The sequence below is a fragment of the Rattus norvegicus genome, chromosome 17 (assembly GCF_021556685.1).
Source record: "Rattus norvegicus strain SHRSP/BbbUtx chromosome 17, alternate assembly SHRSP_T2T, whole genome shotgun sequence".
In the NCBI taxonomy this organism is placed as follows: Eukaryota; Metazoa; Chordata; class Mammalia; order Rodentia; family Muridae; genus Rattus; species Rattus norvegicus.
The window spans coordinates 4,191,786-4,205,139 of record NC_141550.1 but is presented as its reverse complement, the minus strand read 5'-3'; the positions used below and the strand labels follow the sequence as shown (position 1 = coordinate 4,205,139).

General features: G+C 49.4%; 1 long non-coding RNA gene across 2 annotated transcripts in view; it reads right to left on the bottom strand.

The window, feature by feature from the left end:
* The window catches only part of LOC147999943 (uncharacterized), a 109,950-nt gene that overhangs the window by 7,230 nt on the left and 89,366 nt on the right, over positions 1-13,354 (bottom strand). The window contains exons 3-4 of one of the 2 annotated variants that reach the window (XR_015641398.1): positions 4,915-5,423; positions 4,632-4,712 (exon numbers count right to left, since the gene is read on the bottom strand). This is a non-coding gene — a long non-coding RNA (uncharacterized LOC147999943). The remainder of the gene's footprint in view (positions 1-4,631; positions 4,713-4,914; positions 5,424-13,354) is intronic. The other variant, XR_015641399.1, reaches the window with a different exon arrangement.

Sequence of the window (13,354 nt, the reverse complement as noted above, 5' to 3'; positions counted from 1 at the left end):
AACAGGAGAAAAGAAAAGCTGGATTAAAGACCTGAAAACCTCATGGAGATTCACAGTGCCACCGTGTTCTAGCCCCACCCCGCCCACACCCCCACCCCCACCCACCAGCTCGCAGCTGCGGCGCTCAGCTACTTCCCAGGAGTTTCTCAGAAACAGAAACAAAATTAGACCTAAGTGAAGCCCCCTAACTGGAGCAAGGCGACAAAGGCCACCGATAGGAGGGGCTGAATGAAAACAGCGACTTTGCCGGCCTTGAAAGGGTTGAGGAGGGGTTTGAGGTTTGGTAGACGTTTATGATTGAGGCTGTATTGCTGCTCGTCCTCTCAGTCCTGCAACATTCCCAACAGCCCCCAGGGGGCAGCCTTCTCTTCCACAGTTCCTTTACCACAAGAAAGGGAGTCTTAAGGCAGTGTCCAAGAGCTGGTTAAACTAATTTTATAGGTTACCTATCAAAAACTAAAGTTCCGACATTTGAGTTTAAGCCAGGCCTAGCCACACAGATCTGTAATCCCAGAACAAGAGAGGAAAGCAGGAAGATGACCCAAGGCTTCCGGTCTGAGAGCCAGCAGTGGTCAAAGATGATTGGGTGTAAAGGTGGGTCAAGGGCCATGTGTATTCCCGTGGCAACCAAAGGGCAAATGAAAACAGGGGTGCAGATGAAAGGGGAATCTAGGACTTGGGGTGCTTCTGAACTCCCCAGGAAAGAACACACAAAGACAGATGCACAGGACCATGGCTACAGGAAGCACTCTGAGAAGGTCCCAAGCAAGGGGCTTGAATGAGAGGAGAAGTCGTCCCTCTGTCTACTAGGAGTTAGTTGTGAGACCTGGGAGGATAAAACCGGAGGCTGCGCCCACCCCTTGTGTGGAAGGGTACAATAGACACTTCCTTAAAGTTTTTCCTGTCCTGAGCCCTGCAAGCCAGTTCTGGGCAGCTTAGAACACCGCACACGGTGTGAATGTGAATCATGCAGGTGTGAGACACAGTGACAGGATTTAGGAAGGCGGCTGAGTTGATACAGTGTCTGACGGGAAGACACAAGGACCTCAGCTCAGATCGCAGCACCAGTGTCAGGGTCAGGCACAAGTCTGCAATGGTGCTGGTGTCACAGACAGGAAGGGCCCTGAAGCTCAGTGGCCAGACCACCTTCCAAACTAGGCAAGCTCCAGATTCCGTGAGACACCCTGTCTCAGAAAGCAGGGTGGAGAATTATGGAGGGAGGTACCCCACATCGTCCTCTGGCTTCCACTCATATGCATCCATACATGTGCACACAAGTACTCAAAACACACACACACACACACACACACACACACACACACACACACACACACACACCACCTCCCAGGGTGGCAAAACCCTGTATGTGTTGGGAGAACAGATATCTATGCTTTTCACACCCATGCTTGACTGAATCTGTGAATGCAGAACTGAGGGAGAGGGAGCCAGCTGTGCTTGAGAGCAGGTGTGATGGCTGCAGCAGAGAGCAGCCAAGGCCATGCAGAATGCTAAGGGCATGGCTGGCCTGCTCAGGGCATGGCTGGTCTGCTCAGGGCATGGCTGGTCTGCTCAGGGCATGGCTGGTCTGCCCAGGGTATGACTGGTCTTCTCAGGGCATGGCTGGTCTTCTCAGGGCATGGCTGGTCTGCTCAGGGCATGGCTGGTCTGCTCAGGGCATGGGTGGCCTGCTCAGGGTATGGCTGGTCTTCTCAGGGCATAGCTGGCCTGCTCAGGGCATGGCTGGTCTGCTCAGGGTATGGCTGACCACTACCAGCCTCTTAGCTTTAAGCCACTTAACTTCACTCAGGTTCTCAACTTTGTGCCTTCACTTTAGGCCAGCACTGCCAGCCTTTTATTCTCTGCTCACTGCCCAGCCCCTTCTAGAATCCTCACAGCTGCCTGTTCCCTGCTTCCCTTCTCTTACCTCCTCTGTCCCCGAGCCAAAACTGGAGCAGGCCCCGTCCATTCCCTCTAATCTAGGCAGCCCTGTTAGAGTTGCTTGTGAGCAGACACGGGGCTGGTGCTGTTTCTAGTAACTGTCACCTGCCCTTCCTGGTAGAGAGAAGGGGAAACGTTCACGGATCTACATGCTGCTTTTAGGTGAATGGGGTGCTGGGGAATTTTCTTCTGCCTGCTGCATTCAAGGCAGTCATTCCTCCAGAGTGGCTTGTTTTAAGCGGCACATGCTGCTGCCGTGTGGCATCAATGCAGTTTGTGTGCTGCATTGTGATTGAAGGGGTACCGTGCAGAGCGATGCTATTAGGGAATTGTGGAAGTCCTCAGAAGTCTGAGTTAGGGGAGCTCCTGTGGGCCCTAGGGTTATGCCCTCTGGAAGTAGTTCTTCAGTGAAGGACTGTTTTTAAAACTTGAGTTTGGCCTCCAGCCCAGCCCTCTCTGCTTCTGGTTTGAAGCCTAATCGTTTGTTGGTTGTAGCCAGAGAGTCCACCCACCATGAGGTGAGGTAGCCAAAGGGAAGCCAGGAATCTCTGTCCTCCAAACTGCAGGGTAAGTGGATGTTTTCTCCTTAAACCTTAGCAGCCTCAGGTGCTCTGTGGCAGTGACAAAATTCTAACTAACACCCTTCCTTGTGCCGTGGAAGGTATCCTGTCTGCAGCCCCCACCAGCCCAGAGAAAACAGAATGGAGAAGGGTCTGATGACCTATCCCTGGTCGTGCCAGCAGCCTTCTCAGAACAGGGGTGTAGGAGGATACTGTGCTTCTTCTCTGTGCTTTGAATCCTGGGGTCTCAGTTTTTTTTTTTAAATGATACTTTTTTTTTCCTTTCTGGCTTTTTTTTTTTAAAGATTTATTCTATGTATGTGAGTACACTGTAGCTGTCTTCAGACACACCAGATGAGGGCATTGGATATCATTACAGGTGGTTGTGAGCCACCATGTGGTTGCTGGGATTTGAACTCAGGACCTCAGGAAGAGCAGTCAGTGCTCTTAACCTCTGAGCCATCTCTCCAGCCCCTCTCTCAGTTTTTAATGAGGGAAGCTCAGAGTTCACAGCAACTCGGCTGTCATCGTTGGGTTGTATGTTTGGCCAGTAACTTAGGCCACATTTGGCAAGCACAGCTCAACCTTTCCTGGAATCTTGTCTTTATCTATAAGCCAGCAGGACTTCTGGCAGGCTCACAGTATGCATTGGACAAGGCAAATGAAATTGCCCAAGTTTGTCAACAATCCAAGGCTGCATGATCTGGGACAGAGGGAGCTGCTGGCTCAGCAGGATGGGTGAACAAGAGTGGGGAAACCTTCTCATTGCAAGCCTGAGCCCTGGGAGGGCTGAGATGAACTAGACCTGACAAGCACTCGGGTCATGTCTGGACTTGCACAGATGGAATTTTAAGCACATAAAAACACTGGGGTGCGGGTGCCAGGAAGCTAGCTTTCACAGCAGAGTTCCGTGGGTCCTGAGAAAACAACAAGAGCCCATGAGCCCGTGCCTTGGCAAAACAATGCCTACTGTTCTGACAGCCAGGAAGATGAGGCTCCTTAGAAAACAACTATGGAAGCTCCACACTGAGACAGGAGCATGAAAAGTAGGAATGGAGACTGATGAGTGCTCTCTGTCTCTCTGTCTCTGTCTCTGTCTCTGTGTCTCTGTCTGTCTGTCTGTCTGTCTCTCTCTCTCTCTCTCTCTCTGGGTGTGTGTGTGTGTGTGTGTGTGTGTGTGTGTGTGTGTGTGTGCAGGAACCTGTACGTGGATACTGTAAACCAACACCAAGTGTCTTCCTCAGTCATTTTCTACCTTATACATATAATATATATTTTTATTTATGTGAAGAAAGGGGCCGCCGTATGCTTACACAAGTGCAATGCCTAAAGAGTCCAGAAGATGGCAGCAGATTCCCCTGGATCTGGAGTTATGAGGGCTTGTGAGCTGCCATTTGGTGATGAGAACTGAACCGAGATCCTGTGCCAGAACAGCCAGTGCTCTTGAGTGCTGAGTCCTGGACCCTATTTTCTTAGGCAAAGTCTCTCATTGAACAGACTCTCCCTTCTGGAAACAGAAGGGAAGAGGCCCAGGGTAGCAGGGACGATTGGAGAACCATTTCAGTTACTACTCACGTAATGCTTTTAAAGTGTTTCAGAAAGGGTCTTAAAGACTGCTTGAAGAATCCCAAGTCAATGATCATGCGAGGGTATCATGATTAGTGTTAGCTGTGTACTGTACAGAATCTACAACCAACAGAGAGCTGGGCTTGTGATCGTGCCTGTCGGGGATAACCTTGACTACATTAATTGAGGTAGAAAGACTTGCCCACTGTGGGCGGCATTATTCCCTGGCTGGAATCCTGGACTGTTCATCCGTCTCTAATTCCTGACTGTAGATATGATGTTACCAGCTGCTTCAAAAATCCACCTGACTTTCTCACATGATAGACTCTACCCTTAAACTGTGAGTCAGCACGGACCCTACTTTTAAGCTGATCCTGTCAGAGTGCTGTATAACAGCGACAGCAGAGGAAAGTGGAAAAACACAGGCCAGTGAAGAGCCTCTTCGCACGCTCTGTCTCAGCACAAGGGAGCCTTTCAGAAGGTCACCATGCCAACTGGTTAGCATCCTGAAGGTACCTCACATGAAGTCTTCTGTGTCAGCTATGGTTTGACAAGGGTACCACTCACCTTGATGTCCTGTCATGAAGACGTGGTTCCAGGGGGTGGAGTGGGGAGGCTCTCAGTTGTACCTGGCCTCAGTCACAGACACTACGGTATGATAAAGAATGAATTAAAACTGGCTTGTAAAAGAAACCAGACTGTACATCTCGCCCCATGCAGGCTGTCACGTAGCAAAGCACAGGCTAAAACTAGTGTGCACCGTGCTAACGAGCCGTAAGCTGAAGGTGAGGGGTATAAGAGTCCTAAGTACTTCTGTAATGCTCAACATTGATCTACTGATGCTGCTTACCGGAACCTGGAATCGCGGTGAGCTCCCCTGGGCCTCAGGTTCCCACTCGCACCAACAGCGGTGTAGCCGAGCCCGCTCTTCCCTCAGCCAGACACCATTGGATCACTTCTCCTTGCATCCCAAGTTCTAACTTTGGAGAAGATCAACCCCATGCTTGCTGACAAGTGCGCAGCCTAAGCTAACTTCACTAAAGTAGGTTGCCCCTACTTTAACCCTGGTTAAGCTGCCTGAACTCTGTGTCTCCCTCTCCAGATACGGTTGCTGAGGTCGGATCCATGGACCCCATCCAAACAGTAAATACAGCACTGGCTCCTCTCCCCCACGCAGATGGGAGAGGATGCATGGGTTGTTCTGTCAGACCAGTGACTCTTAAATTAACCACTCGCCAACTGCTGCCCTACTTTAAGTGGAACAATGCCATCCGCCCACACCGTCAACCCTCTGAGGGCAAGCTCAAACCATAGCAAGGCTCGCGAACCAAGAAATGGTGCCCGGTTCCTTTTCCAAACCTAAGAAAAGGAGAAGAAAGGAAGAAATTACAGGCTTTCCTCCTCCCTCCCGAACTTCACAGACTGTGCACAATGCAGGGCCTCTCATGCTTCTCCTCCCCCTTCCCTGCTCCTCCAGCCCAGCCCCTGCCTCTGCCCAGGGCCTTTGTTTGAGTTGTTTCCCATTTTCCTCCAAATCCTACTGGGGGAGCAAGAGTATGGTCCTTTACGCCATGCTAAACAACCAAAACAATCTAGAGAACTTAGATCACATGTAAAAGTGATCACCCCCAATGCCTAACCCTAATTCTATGGAAGGGTTTATGTGGGGACTGCGCTCTGGGATTCTGTCTCATCCTGCTGCACAGTGCAGACAGACACGGGGACCCTCCAGTCACAGGAGGCACAGACAACCAGGCAAAGGGATTTGTCAGCACCCAAAACCGTCTTTCAGTATCTACCACAAGAGATCCCTCTAACTCCATTACACCATTGCCTGGTTATAGTTACTAAATTTCTTCCTGGTGTTTGAGGAGTCCACATCTCTGAGGGGAGGCATAGCATTCACCTTTGCGTCCCGTGTCCCTGCACAGGGCCTGGTGCACTGTGAGCATACAGACGCCGGCTTCACTGAAGGAGCCTCGGGCCACAGTGCACCTTCTTACAACGTTCACCTGAGGATGGAGGGGCTGAGCTTGGCTCATGGGGAGAGGCTCTCCCACCCTGAGGGTATCCGTTAGCTGCCAGACTGATACACTGTGACAATCCTCTCACTTTTAAAATAGGAAATGAGAGGCTCTGCCAGAGCCTGACAAATACAGAGGCGGATGCTCACAGCCAACCACTGGGCTGAGAACGGGGACCCCTGGAGGAGTTAAAGGATTGAAGGAGCTGAAGGGGTTTGCATCCCCTTGAGAAGAATGATATCAGCCAACCAGAGCTCCCAGGGACTAAACCACCAGCCAAAGAGTACACGTATGTAGCAGAGGAAGGCCTTGTTGCACATGAATGAGAGGCCCTTGGTCCTGGGAAGGTTCGATGACCCAGTATAGGGGAATGCCAGGGCAGGGAGGAGGAAGGGAGTGGGTAGGTGGGTGGGGGAGTACCCTCATAGAAACAGGGGAAGAGGAGATGAGATAGGGGGTTTGTGGAGGAGAAACCAGGGAAGGGAATAACATTTGAAATGTAAATAAAGAAAATATCCGATAAAGGAAAAGAAAAAAGAAAATAGGAAATATCTCAAGAAGAAAGAGAAAGAAAGGGGCAGATGGTTACAAATACAGAGGAGCCCCATTCAGAGAAGACAGGGTCTTCACGACCCGTCCAGCGGGTCCAGTTATTCAGGGTCCCGAAGAGGCTTTCTACCTGCGGGTCAAGGGGGTGAAGAGAAGGAGGAGACCAAGCAAAGTTCTGTTGTCAAGGTCTCGTTTATTGAGAGAAATGTACACCATTTAAAGCTCTGAGGCAGGAATAGAAGCGGGAACTGAAGCTTAGGGTGGGGGAGTATTGGGAAGTGCCCAAGGATATAGGGTGAATCACTAAACTGCAAGATATCCTCCTTAAACAAAGAGGCCACAGTCTTCCGGGGACATGTTCTTTGAAAAGGTCGAACCCTTCTCAGGAATCTGCTCAGGGACATCCGGTGTTTGCTCAGGCTGAAACATCCTGTGGTTGCTCCCCGGAATCTTCCTGGAAGAGGAGGCTTTTGTCCAACAATCTCATAATCTTACAGCAGCCTCCTTAGGGGTGAGCTTCTGTGGCCATACAGCCCAGAGTCACGTAGCCACCTTGAGCTATGCAGTCACAAAGCGGCCAGGCCCAAATCCAATATGGCTCCCTACATCTTCAGTAGTGTGAGGCTTGAAATAAGTATCTTTTCTGAGACCTCTCTGGGATGTCAGCGTTGCTCCATCTATGGAAGAATGGAGACTGAGCTTCCTCCTGTCTTCATGCTGAACCCGGGCTCTAAACCTCAACGGCTCTTCGTTCCCAGGATGGAATCCTGTTTGAGCACCACACATCACTGAGCCCCCAGGGGCTGCCTCTTCCCACCTTCCCAGCCCTTGCCTTCCACTCAAGACATTTTAAAATGGGTTCTGAGGTTTGAACTCGACCTGTTCGCCAGACATTTCCAAGTTCTTCCTGTAAAACCAGTTCCAAAGGCCTTTTCTTTGTTGCTACCACAGGCATAAATGGCTCGGCACCCATTTCCTGGGTCAGGTGTCTGGAGCTGGAGCTGTAGACTGTTGTGAACTACCATGCGGGTGCTGGTAATGGAACCCCGGGTCGTCCACAGGAGCAGCAACCGTTTGTAACCCTGAGCCCCCTCTCCAAGCTTCGAATATACATGACTCTCGAGGGCAAGAGACAGTGGCCTTGGGGGTAGCCAGAGCCCGTTAGAGTGGGCTTTCTTGGGTTCAGCAACCACCCTGGTTTTATCTTCCAAACAGATGGCTTGCATGCAGCACCACCGGAAGCCTTGGGTAACCGTCATGGCTGAGACAGGGACAGTACCCCAGGAAGACTAGAAGGCAGGACATAAAGCCAAAGTGAAGTACTCTTGAGGATTGTGGTCTGATGGAAATAGATGGGGGTTTGGACCAGTTTACCCCTCCCCTCCTTTATTGTTTCAGCCTCCTAATCGGGTGTGTCTTGGTGAAGCCTTGCCTGCCTCCATAAGCCAAAAACATGTAACGCATCTCATTTCCTGAGTTCATGGCTAGAAAAAAAAAATATCTGCCATAGGGATGAATTCTGCCTAGAGTCTCGCCCACATCTGATTTAGGTGAAACGCAGAACTTCAGACTTTCAAAGCTTCTAAATGTCCAGGCGTCGACACGGGAACTGACTAGGACTTCTGAAGCTGTTGGCATAGATGGGATCCCTTCGGCTTCCAAGCACACGAGTTTGCTGGTGACAAGGATGGGACGTCACGGGTCAAACAAATGTCCCCTGGTTTTTGTAGTTTGTGTGTTAGAGACTCGGCTCCTAATATGGAGTCTGAAATCCTCCATCATGGCCTATGAGCTCACGCTGGATATTCTTCTCTGTGACGAATGCTCAACTGAGCAACTAGATGGGGGAGGGGACCGACTCGAAGTTTGATAGAAAATCACTCCACGGTGGCGGCAATGACCCCAGTAGCCCACTCCTGCCGTTGGGGTCATGTGCTTAGATCCTACAATTAGAAGGCACAGCATTGCCAGCTGGGGAATGGAGGGTTCGGACACATGAGCCGGTGAGAGTCTTTACAAGAGGAAAGAATAAGGCAAGGGCATTTCCTTCAGTATGTGAGGACACGGTGGGAAGGGGGCCATGTGTAAGCAGCGCAGAGGCCGCCACTGGAGAGCCAGATCCTCAAGCAGCTTGATTGTGAACGAAGACGAGTCAGTGCCTGTTCGTATTCTGCTTATTGTGTGGTGTTTGTGATGCTCGCCTGGGATGAACACAGTTATAGACAGTAGTGTGCACGCACACACACACACACACACACACACACACACACACATACACACGCACACGCACAATCTTTATCAGACTGGGTGTAAGCCACCTCAGCAATGCTCTCCCTATTTCAATGGATTTCCACATCTCCCTGAAGGTTCCCTGACCCTAAGCCCGGTGGGTGACACGCGTCTGTGCTATAATTCACACATTGATTGTGAGATTCAAGCTAGCAAAACTTTAAGAGACAGAGCTATTTATATTTTCAGAATGGATATTTAAAAAAAAATAGGTTAAGCCTTAGAAGCATCTTCTATTTTGGGGAATTGGGGAATCTGTCTTTATTTTTAAAAGTCCAATACAAAGAAAGCCGCATAGGGGGTTTAGGGCATCTGATCCTATTGAAAGATGCTTCAGTAAAGTCTCAGTGTTAGTTTATTTAAATAACCAAGAACTGACTGAAAAGAAAATGAACATTCTAGATCTTGTGGGGTTTGTGGGAAGTTGAAAACCAAGTTTCCAAGAAACCAGAAACGGCCATTTCTTGGTCCCCACCGATCTGCTGACCCACAAAGCTACCGGACAGGACACTCATGTGCATCTAATTTCCTCAAGGCAGACATCCCAGTGTGAAGGGTCAAACCACTTCCCCCGTGGACGGCAAGGGGGACAGACACATCCATTTCCTCCAAGAATTTACCAGAAAGTCCAAAATCATTGTAGCAAATGCATATCCTGCCCCCAGTTTCCATAGGAAAAGCCACCAGTGCTAAGTAAACAAGACTTGTGTCACTTCGTGTTTCAAGCTCCGGGACTCTTGTCTAACAAGGTATGACACCTGTCAGCCTACCAGACAAACCAAGAGTAGCAGACAGCACAGACATGGCAGGGGAGAGCCTGCGCAGGAGGCAGAGGATGTGTGCAGGAAGCAAAGAGACCTCTGTGCTTCAGAAGCAAGCAGGTATGTGAGAGAGAGACAATCTCGGAAGTCTCTAAAACAGTCTCACACTCATCAAATACTACCTTTAAAATGCTCACTGAGGACTGTCAGGATAGCTCACTGGGGACTGTCAGGATAGATCACTGGGGACTGTCAGGATAGCTCACTGAGGACTGTCAGGATAGCTCTCTGGGGACTGTCAGGATAGGTCACTGGGTAGGAATGTGGAGGATCTGAGTTCGAATTCCAAGATCCACGTAAAAAGATGGCGGTGGACCTATGCCTATACCCCAGCACTGTGAGGGGCGGACACTGGAAGACAGCTGGGGCTCCTCTCCAATGTCTGTAGAACTTTCAGGAGATCTGACTGGTCCCCTAGGGGCTTTACTTTTTTTTTTTTTTAAAGATTTATTTATTTATTATATGTAAGTATACTGTAGCTGTCTTCAGACACATCAGAAGAGAGCAGGTCTCATTACAGATGGTTGTGAGCCACCATGTGGTTGCTGGGATTTGAACTCAGGACCTCTGGAAGAGCAGTCAGTGCTCTCAACCGCTGAGCCATCTCTCCAGCCCGGGGCTTTACTTTCTTGGGAGCCTCTTCTCCTGCTTTTACCTCATTCCTTGTTTTGTGTATGTTTAAGATGTTTGTTTACTTTTAAATTTGATTTTGGTAGGTAATATATGCCTAAGAACTTATCCATTTCTTTTAGACTTTGAGGTCTTTTTTTTAAGTTTTTTGTTTGTTTGTTTGTTTGTTTTGCTTTTTTCCCCTATTTTGGGAGATTTTGACTTTATGGGCAAGGATGTTTTGCCTGCATGTGCTTCTGTGTACCCGACACAGGCAGTTTCTGGGGCCTGCAGAGGCCCGAAATGGGCATTTGATTACTGGGATCTGGAATTCCAGCTGGTTGTGAGGCACCATATTGGTTCTGACAACCAAACCCTGGTCCTCTTCGAGAGCAGTGAGTGATCGTAAACATTTAGCCATCTCTCCAGCCTCCATAACGGTTACATTTTATTGATGGGTTGTTCCATTTTAAAGCATGTACTGGCTTTTCTTCTCTCCTCTGACTAATTTTAGCCCAAAGTTTCCGATGTTTGTTCAAGCAGTGGCTTGCTTCAAGCTTCTGCTTCTCTGATAAATTGACTCCATCCTTTCTGTCTGTCTGTGAGTGCCGTTGTCAATGAGGTGTGCTCCCTGGAGACAACAAATGGATGGGTGTGTCTTAACGATTCTTGCTGGCATCCCGTGTGAGACATGGTGGGCTCCTTCCTAACACTTCATGTCTCATCTCTCTCATGTGCTGGGTTACTGTGGCTTCCTGTGCTTGTCCCCCTCTCTGCACACACTGCCTTTCACTACCTCTCCCCTTCCGACTGAGTCCAATTTTTAAAATGTCTCGTCCAATCGTCACGGTATTTCAAGTAGGAAGAAGTGTCTATTCTTGTCACCCACCCTATCTTAGCCAGAAGACCTGCTCCTCCATCTCCTTCCACATGGCCTCAGAGGCACCGTAAACCAAACATGCTCTTAACCCCTGTAACTCAGATGCCAAGGGCGGATGACCAATGAACGTCGAGCCCGAGATGTGCTGGCAAAGACTCCGGAGGTTCTGTTTCCTTTAACTTTATGAAGGTGACTCTAGCTGGGGCCTTGTTTTGTCCACACGCTCAGCCTATTTTCTTTGTACAAGGTAAGAAGTATAATGGAATTGAACCGTAATCCTTTTTTGTCATTGTTCGATTGCCTAGCTATTTTTTTTTTATTTTGATAACAATAGTGAGGGTTAGAACTTGCACTTCACTTGAATTCAAAACACACAAACCAGTACTTCCCAGAGCTAGGAATGCCTTCAGTTATCTCTCACTTTAGTGCTCAGAACGCTTTGTTAGCAATGCCTCCCATTCTTTCCCAACCAAGTCAGGAGTAGATTTCCAGGGGAATGGGAACCCTGTCTTTACTGCTCGCGATTTCAGTGTTAGCTTCAATACCCGCCTCTACCAGGTCTGCCGCTCTGTCCCCATAGCTATTCCTGCTGCTCAATAAACAGCAGTGGGGGGAAAACAAGCTCCCCTTTTGTTGCCTTCTAGAAAAATCGATAAGAATGCAATCTGAGCAAGGTATGATTATTAATCAGTGCTGCCTTAGGCATTAGTGTCCCCGTAACACTTGGGACAAAGAGATGGAGTCTGCTTGGGACGCATGCCTTGAGTTTGTGTTCTCGGGACACAGATTTGAACAGCTAGGAGAAATGAAACAAGGTCAAGGGTGTTTCCTCCCCAGGGAGATATAAGCCTGTAAACTCAGCAGTGTGGACATCAGTTTGGGGTCAGCACTTGCTCAGTCTGGATAAGAGGTCCACAAAGCACAAGTCGACTCAACTCCCCGGTGTTTGAAATTTACCCAGTGACCAAGTCCAATGTAGACAGATGTGGAAGAGCAGGGAAAGCCAGGCTTGGCTCAGGTGACAAAGACAAGGTGGAAGAAAGCAGCTGGTTTCCAAGGCACGGTTGGCACAAGGGATTGGGCTGGTTCATAGTTCACTTTGCCAGCTCTTGCCAGCCCCTCAAGCACTTGAGGAGGGTCCCAGGTAGAAGCAACAGAGCACCTCCAAGTTGGGTGCATTCCTGCAATGCAGTCATCTGTTCTTTTATTTATTTATTTATTTATTTATTTATTTATTTATTTACTGACTGACTGACTCATTTGTTTAGTAGAGTGCACAGGGAGGTCAGAGGATGACTTTCAGGAATTGGCTCTTTTGGTCCTCTGTGGGTTTGGGGGAGCATATTCAAGAGTCATCGAGCACCATCATGGGCACACCCGTGTGCTGCTCCATCGTGCTGCCTCTTTATCTGTTCTTAATCTTAGGGAAGGGTACAGAATGACAAACATCCGCAGTGAGACAGCCAGCTCACGCAGTCGAGCTGGGTACAGGACGTCATCCACAAGTGACAGAAAGGAAGGAGATCACTAGTCACTGCGGCAGGCCAGACCAGTGGTGCAGACAGCTCTTCATGTTCTAGAATGTTCCCCGTGTGTTTTCTGAGCCCGTTCCACAGAGAAGGAGCCTCCCTAACCATGTGACTCCCTAACTGTGCTCTGGTCTCCTCAGAAATTTACATTTTTACTTCACCCGCTGCTCTCCAGGGATGTGGGCCAGGGCAGGGGTGGTTAATAGACAACAGTGCCGGAGAAAGGCAGTGCTGGATAAAATATAACTCTGGTGACCTACAAACAGCATGCATTGGCCCGAGGCGTCCTTAATGAAAGCTGGGAGAGTAAAAAGAGGTCATGACCCCAGATTTGTCCGGAGTCCAGGCCACCGAGCAAGCGAGCGAGCGAGTGAGGGAGTGCATTCCTCAGAGACAGACCCAGCCTGCAGTCTGCATTCTACCCCCGGCCCCATAAACGCAGAGGGGAAGATCTGAAGTCAGATGTGAACAATGAACCTGCCTTGAGACATCAGCCTCGGCTGGGAACTGACTGGAAATAACTTCAGAATGAAGAAGCCCGCTCTGGAGGGGACATGGAGAGCTTCGGTTTGAGCTGTGTGTGTTCTAC